Source organism: Caretta caretta, chromosome 8 (genome assembly GCF_965140235.1).
Source record: "Caretta caretta isolate rCarCar2 chromosome 8, rCarCar1.hap1, whole genome shotgun sequence".
In the NCBI taxonomy this organism is placed as follows: Eukaryota; Metazoa; Chordata; order Testudines; family Cheloniidae; genus Caretta; species Caretta caretta.
In genome coordinates this window covers 76985060-76991772 of record NC_134213.1, presented here as the reverse complement: position 1 = coordinate 76991772, position 6713 = coordinate 76985060, and positions in this window count along the sequence as shown.

Genomic DNA, 6713 nt, shown 5'->3' with positions numbered 1-6713 from the left:
CCATCCTGTTAAAATGTACTTGAAGAAAAATATTAGCAACCAAGGATGAAACAAAATGTGGGAATTTATCATTATTGGTGTGCTTTCTATCATCCAGACTTCTGTTTTCCTCATTTGATGCATATTTTTATTATTTTGGTTAAGTTTTCATTTATCCTGTATGTATGCAATGTTCATTTAAAAGGAGTTTGTTCGCTAGAGGGCAGCATTTGATAAAATGTATGAAAGGAGAGTTTTTTTCCCCACAGAAATGAGGAGAATAAATGCAGATCACTTTAATAACACTTTTAGCAGCCTTCCCTGACATGGGTTTCTAATTCTATTTGTTGGGGTGGGACACAATTTAGTTTGATAAGCCATTTTGAAGGAATTTTAAGGATTTACTCCACTAATAAATATGAATTTGTTTTTAGATGGATATTATTTCAGATGTGTGGAAATCAAGCTTACCCTACAGCCTCCATCTCCTAGCCATAGCCTTTTAAATGCACATAAATTAATATTTTAAATTCTTTTATTATTGTAACAGAATAAAACATGAATAGGTTCACTGGTCTATTAGCCCTTGTTTTATTACATCTGCTTTTCAGACAGTCCTGTCAGTAATACTACCTTATTCAGCAAAAATCTTGATTGCTGCATAGGCTCTGTGGGCTTCTTCTACCTGTGGAGTCCAATGCTGATCCTGGGGAAAAAGCCTTCGCCTCTTGCTGGCATTAGTTGCTAGATGGTAACTGGTTTGGAATGTGAAGACTTATTTTCCCCATGTCCACGGACAGAATGGTCTCATGTGAACGATGTGCTAAAATCTAAACTGTGCCTTCTCTGCAAGAACCATGTGAACACAGTGCAGAAGGCTCATGAAGGCTAACTGATGGAGGTAGGCTGACTGTAGACAGGAATCCTCAAAGTCAAGCACAATTTGGCTTTGTGGGTTAGCTAAGCAGGTATTTTCTGATTCTCCACCAGCTGAGAAGAGCCCTTCTGTGCCCTGGTATGGGTTTGGGCACAAATGAAAGATGTATTTGACAGGAGCATGGTATTTGCCAGTCAGGGTGCAGACACCTACAGCTATGTCACTTTTTGCTATGATCCCATTATATCTCCCAAGATAAGAAAGCATGAGCTACTGTCAGTATTTCGATTGGAACCTCTAGGCATGATAGGAAATGGGCTGCTGTTTTAATAGTTTGCCATTTCCCCCTATGACTCTGTACTGAATACCAGCGCATGGGGTTAGGGAAGGCTGAGCTGCTGGAGGTGGGCTATAAAACTAAGGTTCTGATAGCTTGTGGTCATTAAAGATACATGGCACTTTTTGTAAGAGAAGGGTATTAGTCACAATGCCAGAAGACAAAGTCAAATTTTGTGAATTACATTCTGCCTCCCTAAATTCCACTGCATTTTAAATGGGGATAAGATATTTTTCACTTGCTTTTGCGCGCTGTTGCCTTTTTTCACTCAAGGAGTGGCTGAATTACAGTGGTAGCTGAATGTATCTCTGTATAGTTTGCAAAACACTAGGATTAATTTGGATGAAAGGAGCCATATAAATGGAAGATCATTTATCATTATCTTTAGAATTGGATCTTTTCATGCACGGGTCAATATGCACGGGTCAATATAGTAGGCATGTAAACATATTTTCCCCTTGCTGACATTATTTCAAATGGTGCTTCATGCTTGAAGATTATTCAGCCAAAATAAACTCAGCTGCTGGGTTTTTGAATGACATTAGCATTTCTTCCTATGTATTTTATTTGAATAAACTAAAATTCAGTCAAACAGCCAAAAGCGAATGATAAATGGGTATTTCTTTTGGTATAGCCTTCTTACTTTAATGTAAGCCCATGTGCATTAAATCTTTTTGCATGTGCTGACACTGGTCTGTGGACAATTGGGGGACCTATCCTTGTGTACTCACAATACTGGACGCCTGTTTCTTCTGCTCTGCTTACATCCATCTCCATCTTGTGAAGTTGTGCCTCACTCAAACATGTGCTGATAGAAAGGTGGTGAAGGAAGGCATCAGTGACAGCCCCAGTAAGTACTACTCTCCTGGATTGTTGTTGGCACTTAGGATATCTTGAGTCACTTGCCACATATTTCTGACTGGGTTAAACACTGTCAGAATCTGGCACTATTTTGCTTATGTGTGTCATTCAGAGAAAGAATTGATCATTATCTGGTCAGAATTTAGGATAATGGGATACTCTGCTCTATTTAAAACTTTCTCTTCCTGAAAGCGTTGATATGTTGTTGGATTTTATTTGACTGAAGGTCTGATCAGCCTAGTCTACATATTCAGCAAACAGTAGGAAGCAAAGCACAAACTTCATTCACATTTATATGTTCATGGCTGTAATAGACCTATCAAGAACATCTGTTGCACATTGTCAGGAACAACCAAGCTCCCAGAAAGCAAAGGTACCAATAGAAATTCTCGCTCTTCATTTCACTTTAAATGGTTCATCTAGCTCAGTTTGAAGCCTGCAGTTTAACATCCCCTTCCCTCCCTCCTCTCCATACACACACATACACAGACTGTCGTTTACTGACAAGGTGAGGTAGAACACAGGAAGGTTCAAGTTTTATTCTTTTGTGACCTTTACCTCATTGTCTCCTGAAGAGATTCTGTGCCATGGCTGCAGTTGTTGCCTGTGTGAATTGTGCTAAAAGACAAACCACACCACACCACAACCTATCTAGCACTTTTGATTAGTGGAGATGAGAGAGAAGCATGGGCAGGGTAAGGACAAGGGAATGTTAATATATCTCCAGTAAAAAGAGTTGTAAATCTTGATGCCCTCATCCCGTAATGCCAGGGATGTTGCAAGGTGGGAGAATAGCAATCCTTACTCAGAAATCCAATAGAATAGCAGCGATGATTTGCTGTGTTCAGCAAAGGCCGAACATCTCAACTGGTGGGAATCCATATTATGCCTAAGGATGTCATCCCATGCTCAGATGCCTGGTTCCTAAAGAGGGTGAAAACATAGGCTCTTCTACTGTAGACAGGACACACAAGAAACCCTACAGGCCTGAGACTCTTGGTACTCAATCACCAGATCAAGAGGACTCCACCAGTCCTTTGGTTATCTAACTGAAATGAAGACTAATTTCCAATAAACAAGCCTGATAGCTCTCATCCCATCCTAAATTGTCAGTAGACATAGGGTGTTCCATTTCACTGCATCACTGGAGTCAGCCATGTAGCTTCATCTCACCAGGATACTGAAGACAACATAGCCTCTGAGTCTTCTCCAGAAGATGAGGAGGGCTGGAAGGGATTAGTGAAAATGTTTTGATCAGCCCCTTCCCAGAAGCCCCTTATGAACCTTAAAAAGGAGGGGACAGCATTTGCCTGCCCTGGGGGCAAATGAATAATCCTTCAATCACCATGTGCACAGTAAAAAGCTCCTCACCTATGGAGGTTAAAAAGGTTGCAGAATTAAATTCTGATGATGTCCATCTCTGGGGGTGTATTAGGGAAGTGAATTTGTCAGTTTATTGGTCAAGAATTGTGCCCAAGGTAACTGAGAGAAGACCCTTCCTCCTTGAATGGGAGGAAATAATAATTAATGCAATGAATCCAAACCTCATTTGCATAACTAAGATCTGTGTGGACTATTCAGTGACTTCAATTTTACACTACTCTGTCAAAGTATTTGGGTCAGCATGAGCCTAGGGAAGATCCTTTTTCAAGGTGCAGAGTTCCTCATATAGGTAGGTTCCTAGGATAAAAATAATTTAGAAACTCTAATAGCATCCAGACATCCAGCTGATTCCCTAAATTCCTGGCCAAGTTGACTGACCTATTGGAACTGGAAGTCATCTGACTACTTCTTCTGCACAGTTTGGTAATGACAAAGATACTTGACCACTGGCTTGGGCTTGCATGGCCTCCATGACAACCAGAGCAAGATTCCAGATAGCTGCGGGTTCTACTCATGTATGTTGACACACTTGAATTTGATCATCCATGTCTGAATAGATGTAGGGAGTATAGTGATAACAGTTGTCAGGTTCACATTATTGTCTCCTTTAGACTAAGATCAGGTCCTATCTGCTCACGTCAGAGTGGGAGTCCTGCTTCAATACTCCATCTTTTAAGATTAATGGAAACAATTGGATTCTAGAGAGATTATACTTTCCAATCATTGGATTGGATTGTGTTGAGTTGCTGCTCTGATGGCCAGGAGATCACTGAGCGATGTTGGGTTGCTGAGTTGATGGCATTAGTTGTGAATTCTCACAGAAGGTTCATGGGTTTGACCTTCCACGGTCATCTTGGGCAACTCTGAACCGAATCCGAACCAACCATAGTAGATGTGTACATCTAATGCAGAAATGGAAAATCAAGCACTCCCTGGCATGCAAGTGTGGTTCCCCATGACAGACCATCGAACATATTGCTACCTGCTGCCCAATTTATAAATCTGAAGGAGGCATGACTGTAATAAATTCTGCTATTCTTGAGGTAGCCATTTGGCTCAATCAACTTCAGGTGAAACTGTAGTTGCCGCTCTACGCCAGCCATACGAAAAAAAGAAGATTGGATTGTGTTGCTGGCCTAATGGACTTCTGTCCAAAACCATGTACCCCCTCGGTATCAAAGTTCAGATCAGCACACTTCACATATCAACTATGACATACAAAGCACTGGGAAAGAAGCTGGAGTTCAGTGCTTATTCTAGGACTGTCAGACTTTGCCTTAGCCTGTATATGCTCATTAATTAAAGGTAGGCAAATATTACAATGAAGTAAGAACCTAGAGAGATAAGTAACATCCTCAATGCTGTGTTGTGACTGACCGGCTGTTCACTGAAGTCTCTTAGCTGCTGCTTTGCATTTCCCTGATAGAATGTGCACATGTGCGGTGTCCAGCCTATGCCACTGCTGTATGGGCTATTCATCTAGAAGAGCCATTTTGTTAAATGAACAGCTATGAATGGTGAACAGTGTTGGAATGAAAGTACATGTACGTTACTCTGGAAGTACTGTCTTATTTTTCAGAGTGGGGGCGGTGCCCTCCTCCCCACCCCTGTTATCTCAATGAGAGAAGCTCCTCCACTAGTAGTAAAGTATTTAAATATGCCTTTGGTTGTTATAAATGAGTTCTGTATCCTTAGTCTGAGGTGTAACACTTCTGAATGCTATTACTGTTCGGCAGCAAATAGTATGTGCAGCACACTCATTACTTTTTAATACTAGAAAATTCAGACCTTAAAAATGGAAAACAAAATGTTCAATACTAACAAACATACAATAGCTGGCGGGATTTGACTCTAGCTGCCACTGAAGTCAATGGAAAGACAGCCGGTGATTGCAATGGAGGATGGCTCAAGGCAAGGGAGCACTAGGGATAGGGGATACGAGATTTGTAGGGCTCTGGGGGAATTGGTGGACCCATTCTGTTAGCACTGAGTGGAAGCCGGTGGAATGACTGTGGGGATCGACGGGGTTGAGCAGACCCAGAATCCACTCTTTCTGTGCCTTTAAAAGAATCACTGCACATGCTCACCAGCCACTGAGCATGGGAAGAGAGAGGGGGCTGTGGTGCCCTAGCCATGCTCAAAGCTCATATAAGTCACTCTTCCTTTGTGGCATACACTGCCACCAGCCACACCAGTCAGCCTTCAGTTTAGACTGCAGGAACACTGACTGCAGCTTTCTGGACGAGAAAAGATGTCCCTACCCCTCACCATATGTGCCTGTGTTTGAAGAAACACAATTTGGCTCTCAATCTAGATCACCGCTTCCAGTTAAATGAATGGGCATATGTAGATTTAACAGGACAGGTGAAGGCCTGCAAAGGGGAATACCCATGTTCTCATGGGAAGCTTATGCTAATGAACTAAGGAAAAATTTACCATTTTCCCCTAAGCTAGGGTGTGTCATTTTGAATTCACTTGTTTCCCCCTCTGTGGAAAGGACTTTTCTCTTATGAAACCCATGTGATCACAGGGGGAAGCACTAAAGGCAAAACGATAATTTCCACTTATGGTTTTTGAGGACTGATGCTGAGTTTTGCTTTGGGTGGCACTTCTTTTTGATTCCCAGTGTTCTCTGCTTCAGTGATGAACACCCAGGAGTAAGATCATAGTTGCAGCTATTCTTTGGCGCTCAAAAGAAAAACAAACAAACAAAACCCCCAAACCAAAAACCAGCAAAAACCCCACCCCTATAAAATAAACAGTCAAACAAAAATCTCTGTAATTTAATTTTTGTCATGAGTTTTGGAGCTCATGATTAAGCAAAATTTGCACCATTGAATCAAGGTCTGTGCAGATGAAGCAAGCATTTTGTTATACCCATGCAAAGTGGATACATTATTTAAAAATATTACAAAATTCACAAAATTTGTCAAAAATGATCAGTTTTGCTTTGGGCTTTTCCACAAAGTATAGTTAGTAATTTCCCCTAGATTGGATTACTTCTTCCAACCAAATTATAGTTTAGCCATGGGCATAACCATTTTGCTTTAAATCAGTTTCTAGCTCTTCCTGAACTAAGTAAAAGCAGCTATATTTCCTTTCTGGGTTAATGATGCTCAGATACCTCTGTCTCTCTGTTTTCTGGGCCTGATCTCTACGTAGCTGAGCTTCATTTTCAGCCCTGCTTTTTAACTTACATGGTTGAGCGCTTCTATCTGCTCTTGTAGATCAGGTGTGCAAAGTGAGAATATCTGCAAAGTTAAAGTAGCGCAGTCG